This window comes from Sinohyriopsis cumingii, chromosome 2 (genome assembly GCF_028554795.1).
Source record: "Sinohyriopsis cumingii isolate HCF-2022 chromosome 2, ASM2855479v2, whole genome shotgun sequence".
NCBI classification, from domain to species: Eukaryota; Metazoa; Mollusca; class Bivalvia; order Unionida; family Unionidae; genus Sinohyriopsis; species Sinohyriopsis cumingii.
In genome coordinates, this window is record NC_142962.1 from 27337236 (window position 1) to 27352452 (window position 15217).

The window sequence follows — 15217 nt, forward strand, 5'->3', positions numbered from 1 at the left end:
CTGGCATCAAAACAGGGTGTTTCAGCCCCAACTGATGCTAAAGAGGATAATGTCGCTGATACATTTACATGGCACCTGGCATCAAAACAGGGTGTTTCAGCCCCGCGTCACATTTTTATAGCGCTACAGAATAGGGATCGATTGGGTAATCAAGAACGCAGCCATATGATATTTGATCAATTAGGAGTCAGGGATGTTTCGCTGAGAATAAACGGACAACAGGAACCATCCGAGGATATACAGCTTAATTACGGCGACAATCATGTCGCACGTGTGTACCATCGATTGCTGTCATATATGGGTCGTGATCAAAACGTCGACACTGGTTTGCAAATATCACAACTTGATTTTAAAAACCTGTATCCGATTTATTATTTTTCGTTGGAACATCTTGATTTAACGAGACAATCCGTCGTTGATATACACTTCCGAGCTCGTATAGCCCCGGGTGGTGCCGATTATAGAGCGGTTGCTGTCATTCTCGGCGATAAATCAATGCTGCTAGAAGGTGTTGGTGGACGAATGAGAATCGTTGATGCGCCAGTGGAAAACATGTAATTGAAAACACAAACGCGTTTACAATAAAATGTCGTATAGTGTTGTCAGTGTAGAGTTGACCGATGGTCAAGTCAAGAAATTACGATCAAAGTCGACTAAACAATGCGGGACCACAATAACGCTGAAGCCGTCGCAGATGGCGGGTGGTAATCATAAGATATCGTTGACGGCGCGTCAAATAAAACATTTCAATGATGCGATGAAGAATAAAAAGGGTATTCAAATAGATTTCTCGGCCGCAGCGATTAAAAACATGGAAAAGACCGGTGGGATATTTCCGCTGTTAGCTGCGATTCCAGCGTTGATTGCCGCGGCCGCACCAGCAGTGGCTAAGGCGGCGGCGTTGGGGGCCGTTGGAACCGCGGCGGGGATGCAATTGAAGAAGGCAACCGGGAAAGGCTATAAAAAAAAACGATCCGTGGCCGGAAAGGGTCTAAGACTACCGGGAACCCCGTATTCATGGTACTCGGGAAAGGGTCTAAGACTACCGGGAACCGTTTAATGACTCCTATGTCTAATTTTGATTTAATAGATGCCGCCGACGCGTTAGCGATAAAAAACCTCAGGGGTGTTTTTATGAGGGATCAATTACCGGCGGCACCAAGGAATATTGAAACCGGCATAATTAACCTCGATGGGTCCTCCGGAGCGGGAACTCATTGGGTTGCGTACGCGATTGATCCGCGTGCAATCGTCTATTTTGATTCATACGGGTTAGCCCCGCCGAACGAGTTCATGCGGTATATCCGGGCGTGTTCAGCCCCGGTTTTTTATTCCACGCTGCCAACACAGCGATTAAGTGACCCACCGATATGCGGCCGTGAGGTATTGAACGTACTCGCGGCGATTTCATCATCGCGGAAACCACCTCATGTGGTTGTAAACGAATACACTAGTGGGGTCGTAGAGGCCCGGCGGGTTAATTAAAAACACCGTTTTTTTTTACAATAACGATGATTGATATTTGGGGACGACCTATTTCGGCGCTGAAAGGATCCACGGAAACGCCCGCCACCGATGACATAAAAAAACTAATCGAGGATGAAATCGCTGAAACGTTGAATCTAACCAGTGTTGACCCAGGTGAAATAGTTGTATTTCAAGACCGCCAGGGTAAATTGAAATCCAGTAATGTGTCGCTGGATGACGTTTTAACACGACAGCGTGACGCCGCCGAGAACGCTATCGCGCTGTATACCAGCGACGGACGACTCAAACCGGGTGAACATCTATCGACGATAACATTAATCCGAGACGGTTTTACAAGGTTAGATAGATCGGTGACCGAACTTGACACGCAGGTGAAAAAATCTGTCACCGAGGTGAAAAAATCTGTCGCCGATATACAACTCACTACCGCTAGTTTTTTTGGGGCCCCGACGGTAACCGAACCGAATCTTACGGGGATAAAAAATACTATTTCGGAGTTTACAACGCTGTCGGGCCAATTTTACACGTTACGAAAAAATGTTAACAGGATCGATGACAACTTTGATAAATTCTTTGGTAAAAAAATACCAAGCTGGATGAGATTACAACAACTATAAATGATATCACTGCGTATGGACAGGAAATAAAAACAATCAAAACTAATGTTGCAGCGAACAAAGGGAATATAGACGCGTATACAGGGGAAATAAGAACAATCAAAACTGATGTTGCAGCGAACAAAGGGAATATAGACGCGTATGGAGGGGAAATAAGAACAATCAAAACTGATGTTGCAGCGAACAAAGGGAATATAGACGCGTATGGAGGGGAAATAGGAACGATCAAAACTGATGTTGCAGCGAACAAAAAAAATGTAGACGGGCATACACAGGAAATAAAAACAATCAAAACTGATGTTGCAACGAGCAAAAAAAGTATAGACGCGAATACAGGGGAAATAAAAACAATCAAAACTGATGTTGCAACGAACAAAAAAAGTATAGACGCGTATGGAGGGGAAATAAAAACAATCAAAACTGATGTTGCAGCGAACAAAAAAAGTATAGACGCGTATGGAGGGGAAATAAAAACAGTCAAAACTGATGTTGCAGCGAACAAAAGAAATATAGACGCGCATACAGGGGAAATAGGAACGATCAAAACTGATGTTGCAGCGAACAAAAGGAATATAGACGCGCATACAGGGGAAATAGGAACGATCAAAACTGATATTGTAGCGAACAAAAAAAGTATAGACGTGCATGAACAGAGAATAGGAAGGATCAAAACTGATATTGTAGCGAACAAGAATAATATAGACGCGCATGGATGGAGAATAGAAACAGTCAAAACTGATGTTGCAGCGAACAAAAGGAATATAGACGCGCATACAGGGGAAATAGAAACAGTCAAAACTGATGTTGCAGCGAACAAAAAAAGTATAGACGCGTATGGAGGGGAAATAGGAACGATCAAAACTGATGTTGCAGCGAACAAAAAAAGTATAACCGAGAATACACAGGAAATAAATACACTCATTACTAAGGTTACAGCGAACAAAAAAAGTATAAGCGAGAATACACAGGAAATAAATACACTCATTACTAAGGTTGCAGCGAACAAAAAAAATGTAGACGCGTATGGAGGGGAAATAAGTACACTCATTATTAAGGTTGCAGCGAACAAAAAAAATGTAGACGCGTATGGAGGGGAAATAAATACACTCATTGCTAAGGTTACAGCGAACAAGAATAATATAGACGCGTATACACAGGAAATAGGAACGATCAAAACTGATGTTACAGCGATTAAAGACAGACTACCTAGAATGACAGAGCAACTCGAAAAAATGAAAACACCTCATGGGAGCATCGGCAATAGCGTATACACGGTTCAACACGGATCATTCGATTGGACTCCTACGCATAATATAGTAAATATCACCGCAACTGTTAAGGGCATTTATCGATTGACATTGATTTCAGCGATGCAGTTCAGTATATCATCGTCGAGTTCATCCGGGTTTAACAATACAATATCAACAATCGTTGACAAGGATGCAACCGAACGGTTTATAATTAGAGCCGTTGATAGCAATCTATTTAGGATAAACATTACATTGTATGTGGAATTCGTGGCAACAATTTAGGTAGGTAATTGAAAACAATAGTTCTTTTAGAATAGAAATGACCACCAAGGCAATTGAATCGGAGGTATCACCGACGTCACATCAATATCGATTCGATACCGCAAAAGAATTCTCCGCGAGCTTAAAAACGCTTTCCGAACAATACCGTATAAAAATAAAAAAATACCGCCGAAGAATAACCGCCATCGACGTGGCCGTGTACTCGGTGTCCGGTATAGTAGCTGGTACCGGTGTCATTTTATCCACGGTGACCATGATGGCCCCGATCGCTGTTCCAATCGCTATCTCCGCGGCGACAACAATTGCTGGAGTCGCCAACGCAATCACTAAAAAGATATCATCGTGTTCTCAGAAAAAACTCAACGAGTATACAGTAAAACATCAAATAGTATCCGACGCGTACTCGAAATTATCCGGGTTGATCTCGTTGTCGATTGATAATTCGTTCATATCCGATGTTGAATTCTCCACGATGGTCCAGTTGTATGGCTCCGCGATGTCAAAAATCGAAAATTTTCAACTGGAAGCCGGAAACCACTTCAATGGCTTAAAACATTCTCCTGAAAACAAGCAGGTTGTTAATATTCGGTGTCAAAATTAGACACTAAAAACAACGAATAATAATAATGTCGCTGAACACCGAAGGGTTTCAATTACTTCAACGGATCGCGGAAAACACCACTCCGGTACAAACAAGTATGATATCGATAACATCAACAAAACCCGAATTCAGTGTAAACTTCCCATCACCGGTTCCAGTGAAGGAAATAGCGCTGGCAAAATTGCGAATATATCACAGTTGGCCTAATATCCGAGCGGACGCATTTAACGGACAACAACCTAATAACTCGCTGGTTTTTGCATGGACAAATAAACCCGATGGAACCCCAGACTGGAAGGAGGTTACAATACCAACTGGATCATACCAAATAGAACAAATCAATAAAGAATTTCAACGCAGAATAAAATCGATCACAGGAAAAGAATCAAAAATCGCTATTACGGTTCATGAACCGACGTTATCGTCGACGATTGAAATAAGAACACCGGGGTATATGGTTGATATTTATGGTAGTTCAATAAGAACCATACTAGGATGGCCTAAGAATCCACCTCATGGAATCCCCGAGGACTTGCACACGAATGCGCAATCGTATCATGAGATTACCCCCCGGTATCGAGATGGTTTGTCTATTATAAAAAGCGCGTTATTACCCAGTAGGTTTATATTTCAAGACAGGAATACCATGCAATGGTATTTTCCGCATAAGGAAACTCCTGAATCATCCGCCGTGGTCACAGTTAGTTTAAATGATATCACTGATGCGTTTGCCGAGATTAATCGTAATTACCAATCACAACTAGAACAGCTACAGAAAACAAAAGCACAAAAACACGTTGAGGTGTTAAATCAACTTATATCAGACATAGAATATATCAATGAGCGAATCGTTAAAACAATATCTGCTAACAGCGATGATAATAAACAAAAATTCCTAACCGAGTATAATATCACAGAAGCCAATTTACCCGATTTCAAGTTTCCAGGATACAACGCGCCAGAACTAAGAAAATCTCTTAATGATTTTCTCGCCCCATCAACTATCCTCAGACACGATAACGGAGAGGATGGTAGGCATATTGCTCCATACAACGTAAATATTACGTCTGTGATAGCGATCAATCTAGTGTGTGATGTTATCGAAGGGAGTTACCAGGTGGATACCAAGCAATCAAATCAGGCTCAACAGGAGTATATCCTTTATTCATTTTCACCAACAGCCCCTCCGGGATTTTTAATCGTTGAGAGTCCGATTAACCCGGTCTATATGCGATGCCATAATCGGTTTTTAACGAGAATTAATTTCAGACTTACTGATCAGTCAAATAATCTAATTGATTTACAGGATGAAGAGTTAGTGGTTACTCTGTTTATAAGATCATTGTAACCCTTAGCAGCAGGGGGGGCGATGACATCGACGCGGTCGTCGCGCTTTTTTACCGGACGCTGACAACGCTGGGATCGGCGCGCAGAAGGTATTAATTAAACCAAATGACGTTTGGACGATCCCCCCGACGACCGCGTCGTTTTTTTTTTACCAGGCGCTGACGACACCGGATCCGCTGAGTGCAGAAAGTATTAATTAAACCAAATGACGATTGGACAAAATGTCCGATTCGCCCCCCCTGCTGCTGAGAGAGAGAGAGAGAGAGAGATTAGCAAAATATTGTTCATTGCTAAAATAAATGATCATGATGACAACAGTGTTTACCAATGGCATTCGATGTATTGTTTAGTCAGAAACGTACGATCTTATTTCAATAAGTTTGTTCCAGTCTTGCAAAACAGCCATTTAACTTCATTTACCCATACATATACCCATTCATATACCCATACATATTTGTGAGAATGTGTGTGAGAATTTATCTAAAGTGGTTAGAAAAAATCAAGAAGTAACCATGATAGATGGACAGACTGACAAATTGTTTGTGTCTGAAGTGCGTACGTGAAGGAAAACATCCCTTAGATTTCATTTTGAACTAAAACATGATGCAGAGGGATAGAGAGAGGCGAAATAGCGTATATTCGTGCACTGACAATACAAAAACAATACACAACGGTTATGTTTGCTAAACTTTACATGGCTATTTCTACAGGAATTCTAACTTTTAACTATATTATGAGTCAACGAGTTTATTTCAGCTTGTTGCTGATACTGGAAAATATTTGTATTATAGTTTATTTAAGCTCGTTAAAAAAGACTAATTAGAGCTAGATACTAGTTTCGCACTGTTCGTTGTCAGTACATTGCATTTATTTTAATCAATCCCTGACACACGTGATTCCTTGCTGGATCCAGTGCACTTGAAAGGATTGTTATTCGCCATATGATTCGTATTCTCTCTCTCTCTCTCTCTCTCTCTCTCTCTATATATATATATATATATATATATATATATATATATATATATATATATATATATATATATATATATATATATATATATGGTGGCATAACCGTTTTCTGTTTTATTTGTTTGTCTTGTCTATGTTTTGTATTTCCCTTTGAATAAACTCATTAGAGTCAAAAGCGCTCAGGCTAGCTAGATACTTGTTTCGGACTGTTCATTGTCAGTTTATTACACACACACACACACACACACACACACACACACACACACACATATATATATATATATATATATATATATATATATATATATATATATATATATATATATATATATATATATATATATATATATATATATGCGACTAGTGCTTTTCTCAAAGAGGGGCCCCGAGTGGCCGAGTGGTTTAAAGCGCTCTCCGTTACGGATCACTGCCATCTCATCTCTGTCTGAGTGGGTTCGAGTCTAGGATTCGACCAATGTGGGTATGTGAGAAAGCTTGCCAGTAGCTTCTCGTGGGTTGGTGGTTCTTCACTGGGTTTTCCCCGGGTTCTTCCTCCACCATTAATACTGGCCACCATACATAGTCAATCGTGTGCTGAAAAATGGCGTTAAACCCCACAACAACAACAACTTTCTCAAAGGCCTAAAACATTGATCTCTTTTAACGCTAGGGCCCCAATGTATTGCCATACGAAATTATATTAGCTATACATGCGTACTAGTTACAGCACCTTTATGCCGTGTCCTACTTAGGTGTAAAACTTTTCTTGAGTGGGGGGGGGGGGGCGACCAAAAGGGCATCAAAAAGCCGTTATTGATGAAAGATTGATAAAACGCTACTATTCAACGGTGATTTATGTATACATAATAGTCTAATAGTACATCTTTAACAAATGACAGTACACACGCACGCACGCACACACAGATATATATATATATATATATATATATATATATATATATATATATATATATATATAATGCCTTTTTCGAATCAAGAGGCGGCAATAGAAAAATGGTTTCCGTTTATAAAATTTAATTTTTAGATTCTTGGCAAGAATTATATAGAATCGTCATTGCATATTAGCCTATCGACCGTATTCAAAATACAAATATACAATGTTAATTGACACCAAAAGGAAATAATGGCTGATCTATAATTAATAATTTACGATATCAATCAGCATCTTCAAATCACACAGTATTATATAAAAAGCAATACTATGAATCATAGTCAAAACTTTCAACTTTATGCGTGAAAAATCTGTATTATTATGATTCGTGAATCGGTTTAAATTACTGCATACGAGCTCGCTAACATAGTGATGAGAGAAGAAAAATAACGATAGTAAAAAACAACGAAATGTGTATTCTTTATTAGAAACCGAAGCAGTTGAAGCAGCAAAGGCTAAATATATCATAAATTTTATAGTGCTTAACTGAGGCTGGTAGAGAAAGCGTACCGTTTATTAAATGATATCGTAGTTGATTAAGGCTGGTAGAGAAAGCCTACCGTTTATTAAATGATATCGTAGTTGATTAAGGCTGGCTGAGAAAGAGTGTTATTTTTTAAATAGTATGGTGTTAAATAATACCTGTTTAGAAAGTGTATTTTTAAAAACTATATTAAGGTGTTAATTGAGGCTGGTACAGAAAGCGTACCTTTTATGAAATGTTGTAGTAGCTAATATGGCTGGTTGAGAAAGCGTACCATTTATTAAATGTTCAATAAATTTGTTTAATGATTATGTTGCTGACTTTAATAGTTCACCACGAAGTTTAAAGAATATAAAAGTATAATTGATGAAATTTCGTATCATCCACTCATAATTACAGAAAGCAGTGGCAATAATTGGATATCTCCAATAATATTTAGGTATATACCTGCATCTATAGCCCATGTATTACAGACATTTCAATAAAAAATGAAACTCATCCTTTTTTCGTATCATATCGCTTGCGGCTAAGCCCATATACGTGTTTCACCATGGAGTCTATGAGAGTATGTTTGTATTTAGTAAAAACGTCAGACATAAGTTCAAGTAAAATCAATATTTAAGGTCGGGTTAAGTGTTTACAATATATAAATACAAGCTCTATTCAGATTTAACTACTTTTACTCCTGGCTTTTATGTTACAGTTACTGCTAAAATTGCAGGGTCGTAAATTTACAACTAGTACCCTTGTATTTGTTTGTGATTATTGTTTTTCTTTTTAACATTCTTTCGAGAAGGTCTTTTCTGAACCCCATGATAACCTCTCTGGATTTTTCCCAGCTGATTGCTAGACTGCCTTGACACCTGTCACTGGATAGATAGCTGGCTGAACATTGAATATTGAGCAAACTATGCTTGATACAGTATAGGTGAGTAGATTGTTTGTTATTATTATTATTATTATTATTATTAATTGTTGTTGTTGTTAATGTTGCTTTATTGATGAAAACCTTGTTTTGGGGGTGGGAGGCGCGGAAATAGTTTGCCATCAATGGTACGGTTTATGTTTAAACCATTTGGTAGAAGCTTGCAGAAGGACGAGTGATCGGATCGCCAACAATATGGCACCAACATACCTTTCAGATTATTACCTGCTGGTATTGTTTCGTCTGGGAAAGGCGTGAATTACGTATAACCTTTTCGGCGGCTGCGGCCTCAGTAATCTTAAGGTGCAATGTTAGGGAGTCTGTACGCCGTAGTTTTCATCATTAAAGAGGCTGTATTTAGCTGTAGCGGTTAGTAGAATATTAACATATGTCGAAAGTTTGTAACCCGATGTGCGAGTTCAAAGACCAGCTGTCTTGCCCGTCTAAAGTTATAACCTGATACGCTATACCAAAGAGTATTGTATCGTCTGTCATAAGTTGTGTCATGAAGCCGTTCACAGGCGAGGCAGGGCATTCAGTGGAACGCTTGTTAGCGAAACATTGCTATCTAATTTTAGATATGATGATCCATTTGTATCCACACCAATTTTAGCATCTCTATACCAAAAACTGATTTATTTATCCAGACCAACCATTGCCGACAACAACCCCAGGTCTCTTGGAACAGCACAAATGCTTTTTCTTTTCTGACATGTGGAAATCGTCGCCATTAAATTCAGCTTGACGACGGTAATGTAATTTACTGAATTCGAATAAACCTGAGAGTCGATAACTACTTTCATTTTATTATGAATGTATTGGGCATCATCGTAAATACAATACTTCATGGTCATGAGTCGACTCAGTCAACTCATACAGACACTATTGGTATTGTTTTTGTTCGGGTAATGATGCCAGGAGGAACATCTTTATTTGGGGTAAGGATTCGAAGAAGGATATCTTTCAGACACAGAAACAGATTGCTTCTTATAGAGTTCAAAATCATAACGTGCAAATAAATGTTATCTTTGAAAATTTAGTTTACATTTTATTTATGTTTCAGTTATGTATGTATGTATGTATGTATGTATGTATGTATGTATGCATGCATGTATGTATGTTGTTACGACAATATGGTCTTAGACAAAGTGACAGAAAAACCGAAACCAATTAAGAGTTTAATGTTTTTTCTGAGTTTATCGTGGTATCAACTGTCAGTTGCCGTCTCACACGGCATATAACACCCGAAGAGCGTTATGTAAACTGTGTGAGTCGGCAGCTGACAGTTTATACCACGATACACTCAGAAAAAGCAACGTTAAACTCTTATAATTGAAATTTCAATTATTCGTTATGTTATTTTGTTTGCATCATTAAAAAAAACAAAAATATTCATTGAGTGTAGTAATACATCTTTGGGGTTTTCTGTTATGTAGCTATTTATAGCAGTTGGAATTGTCCTGCTTGATCGCAATAAGGTCATCATAATACCAGTCCTTCAACCAATGGAAGCCCATGTAAGGAATTTGACCAATGCTACCATGATTTTCATATTTTGCCTTAATGGACACGTGTATTCAAAGCGAGAGCTCAATATTTAAAGTCAGAATGTCATGGCTGTAAGAATGTATGCGTTCGTAGACTCACTGAATCTTATTTGGCAGATTCATCACTGTTCTGACACGTGAGTGATCTAATTTCGCTCTTCAAAACCTATTTTCGTGTTTATAAACAGGCTGGTGTGTACGATTTTGTGTATGTGTGATTTGGATTTTTAACGTAGCTTTAACAATTTTTCAGTCATATCGCTACGATGTCTGCAGTGTGACAGTTTATAGTGATGTCTAGCACTGGGGCATCATGCCGCAGACGTGTAGCATGATCCAGTCACATTATCCTGACACCAGGCCGACCAGTCCTAACACTAACCTCTTAATGCTGAGTGCCTAGCGAGGCAGCTGTTAGTACCATTTTTGTAAGGCTTTGGTATGACTCGACCGGGGATCGATCCCACGACCTCCCGCATCCGAGGCGGACGCTCTAACCACTAGGCCACCAGAGCGGTGTAACTGGCTGGACTAATACGTGTAGGTGTATGAGGTTAGGTTATATAAAGTGTGTGATCAGTTTTGTTAGTTCAAACATACGCATACACACACAGTTATAAAATAATCGAGTACTTATTTTATCCCTCTAGTTATTCCATGATTTATTTAGTGACAATGGTTCATAACCTGATCCCTCATGAAATGTGTGACATCAGTGTAGAAAATAGACACACAAAAGGACAGATGCAAACAGAGGCTGATATAGAATGTTCTTGGTGGAAGAAGTTATGAGTTTGTAACTCTGGGGTTCAAAACAGCAAGACAATTTAATTTGTTGAATTTTTTGTTTATTGTTATTGAGTATAGTGTAACAATAATTACAATACAGTAATGTAATATCACTATAAAAATGAAATAATTGTAGGACATATTCATGTATTTACTACATTAATATTTATACTTTTATCTAACTATTTGTTATGCATTTTTTTAATTTGTCTATAATTATTCATTGGAAATTGCAATATAATAAAAACCAGGAGTTGTACATGATGTTTTGTAAATTATTATTCTAGCCTTGATAGTTGAGATAGGGCATTTAACTTGTTAATCATGTATTTCCTTAACTTGTTTGCACTTTTTAGCTGGAACTAAATTGGAAGGTGCAGTTACTGAAATGACAGGTGGCTTGTGTAATGAAACCCGTCATATAATTCATTGTATTATGTGACAGTGCTTGTAAGGGATTTTGAGCAGATTCAGTACTAACATTTACTTGATTTGTACTGCTTGGGTTTGTAGGGGTCATTTGAACATTTTCTTGAGTAGTACTGTTTGGGTTTGTAGGGGTCATTTGAACATTTACAGTTGCATGAGATCGTATTGCTGAAGAGTCTTGAGCAGACAATGCTACATTTGAAGATACATTGGAAAGAATGTTACACATTTGTTGTTTATGTTTAAGAAAGAATGATTTTCTTCATAAAAGATGTGAAATATTGGTTGCTTTAGTGTTTCAGATTAGATTTATTCAATTATGTTTTTAAACTGTAAGAATGTTCTTTTCCTTTAATGCTTACTTCCTGTCTGCCTTCACTGGCAGTGTTTATCTTATGCTGTACACTTGCCTATTTATAGAAGTGGGTATTCTTAGAAAAATAGTTTTCCTTACAGTAAATATAGAAATAAACACAATTCATTTTGCTCATGTGGTAACATCCTGACCAATGGAAATGTTACTTTCCTTTACCAGCTACTGGCATTGCAATTAATATGTATGTATGTATGTATGTATGTATGTATGTATGTATGTATGTATGTATGTTGTTACGACAATATGGTCTTAAACAAAGTAACAGAAAAACCAAAGCCAATATGTTTCATAAAAGCCAACATATAATTTCATTCTCTAATTTATAAAATGACAGTTTAAGAGGAACTAACAGTATTGTGAACAAAATTCCAAATAATCATCACAATTCAAAAATTATAGTGTCTGAATAAATTCCATTAGCCCTGAATGTGCTGTTGGACCAGTAGCCTTGATTAGTTTGATGTATCAACAGTTTTTATGTATCACATTGATATGATCCACAATGGCCTTGAATGAATTTACAATATTCCCACAAAAGTGTTTTTGTCGAATAGTTAATAAGCATTTTGCAATTTCCATGAATAATTTGAATAATAATTCCTTTGTAATAATAACTAAATACAACTGAAGTTGATTCCTCAAAAAAACCGATGCTAAGATGGAAATTAATAATTTATATATATATATATAAGGCACAATAAGATGCCAGGATGTAGGTCATTTACCCATCAAATTCATTAAGTTCGCTTTCTAGAAACATTCTAAATTTTTAAATTAGGAAAGACAAATATCATTTTCAGGAATAAAAAAAGGACATGACATCAAATCCAAGTAAACATGCTTGCAAATAATCATTTTTACAAGTATAATCTACAATCATGAGCACAAGTTCGTTATGCCATATGCTGTTTGCAAATAACCCTTACAGTCTACAATGGTGGACAAAAGTTTAGCACAATATATAGACATATATTACAAAGTATATATGTATGCATGTATGTATCTAGGTATGTATATAGGTAGGTAGCTATCTGTTTATGTATCTATGTATGTATGTATCAAGAAAAGAGTTTTGATGTTATATGAAATAATGTGATGTGTAAATAATGACTGTCCGTTTTTGTTCTTAAGTGAAGAAGGTGTAAGGCAAAGGGAGAATTTATCTCCATTATTGGTCACCTTATCACCTAATGCCATTGAATCATTTTTATTTGTAAATGGGTTTAGAGGCTGTGCAATACTATCTAAACATGCTGATTTTGTACAGAGGTAAAAATGTTATGTTGCTTTTACACGCTGGTGACAGATAGTCATGCACACATGCAATGTACCCTTTATATGTCTTGTAGATGTTAGAAACGTACAACAAATACAGAGAAAATGAAAAATAATGTTCAGAAACTATCTCAGATACAAATTTAAGATACACAAATGGGTATGTTGATGTTGTGAATGCATACAGGTACTTGGGTCATGTATTTCGCATAAATGGGAAGTTATCTAATGGCCGGACGAATCCATTTTACTGAAAAGCGCCATCTAAAAGGTCTAATTGCGTGTTATTTAAACTAGTTTGGATTTAAAGAACATCAAATTCTGATTATAAAAAATAAATCAAAACCCTTAATTAAGTTTATAACTGTAAATCAATATTCTTTCCCTCGTTCGCAAAAACAAAACAGGCGATGAATGTAGTTATCTTTTGTTGTGTTCTTTTCTCATCATGAAAAACAAAAATGTATACCTCATTATTGCATTTCCAGGAGTAAAGTTTACAAGCAACTGATAAATACATGTAATGCACGATATGTGAAAAATATTTGTTGGACCTTAGATTGTGTTTTCCGAATTTTATAATCTCTGTTAAGCATTATTTAAAAATGATGTTCGTCCTTCGAGATGACCATGGCATTCCCAAGTGGTTTAGTTTCTGTGAGTTCGCGATTGGCTCATCAGACCAATTTGTTGTCTAAACCGTTTGTGACACATTGCACATGAGATGCCATTTGTGGTTGCTTGAATAATGTAGGACGTGCTGCATTCCTGAGATTTACCCTGCTCGTTCTTCTGCACCGCCTCTGCAATTCTCCTTTGTTCAAATGTGGTAGCTCCAGTATGAATGGGACTAGTGAACCTGTTCCAGGTGGAGAGATTCTGTGTGAGATCTTCCCAACACTCAGAATCTGGTTGAATTTTGCAAGGATTACTTGAGGGAATCTTAGAATCGTTTCTTCTGACCAACATCGCTTTCCCATCAAGCTCGCCGTATAAACTCTTCTTTAGTTGTCGGTCTTCTGACATCATGGTGACGTGACCTGACCATCTCATCTGTGATTTTATCATCAGAGTGTGTATCCTTGGAATGCATGCCCGTGTGATAACCTCTAAGTCTTGGAAACCGTCCTGCCATCTTATCCTGATCGTTTTCCTCAGGCAGACCACGTGAACATATTACAGCTTTCTGGCATGACGTATGTACACAGTGCAGGTGTTACATGCATACAGCAGGGTCGGCGACACAATGGCTTTGCAGACCTTCATTTCTATTTGTCGTCTGATGCTTGTGGTCTGCCAAAGGCCACACCTGCTTTATAACTTCTTGCATTGTTTTCATCATCAATGTAGACTGCACGTATCTGTGCTGCCGAGATTTGTGAACATGATCATTTACTGTTGTGAGTTCTGTGTAAGGTCATTCTGGTGCACTTTGTAGCATTACCTCTGTATTCTTGATACTGATTGCGAGACCGAAATTGTCGCAAGCTGAAAAGAAGCGTTCAGTACTGTGTTGCATGTTAGACTTGGATTTAGCAATCAGGAACATTCGCCAGGAAATTAGAATCATAAACGGTTACTTCATGTAACGTAGTCCTTGCTCGTGGTCACCTCGCATTAATAAGCCTGCTATCAGTCCAGTGTCTGAAATCAATCCCAGTGACATAATCAAAGTCACGGAAGGCGTCAGTAAGTATGGTAGAAAACATCTTCCTGAAATGGTTTAGGCCAGAACACAGTCTTATTTAACTACATTTTGCGACTGGGAATGGTTCCTGTTATTCGCCTTTGTCCACGACACGAGCGAGCATGCCATAATTGAATTGATGAATCATTACGATTTTCTCTGGAAAACTGAATTTTGTCATGATCTTCCAAAGGCTGTC

General features: G+C 37.8%; 1 protein-coding gene across 2 annotated transcripts in view; it reads left to right on the top strand.

Annotated features, from left to right (window-relative positions):
• The window catches only part of LOC149804522 (uncharacterized), a 77162-nt gene that overhangs the window by 46273 nt on the left and 15672 nt on the right, over nucleotides 1–15217 (top strand). Inside the window, exon 2 of one of the 2 annotated variants that reach the window (XM_089941057.1) lies at nucleotides 8830–8918. The exons of the other annotated variant lie outside the window; for it this stretch is intronic. The gene's annotated coding sequence lies outside the window, so the exon portion shown is untranslated. The remainder of the gene's footprint in view (nucleotides 1–8829; nucleotides 8919–15217) is intronic. 2 annotated transcript variants of the gene reach the window in all.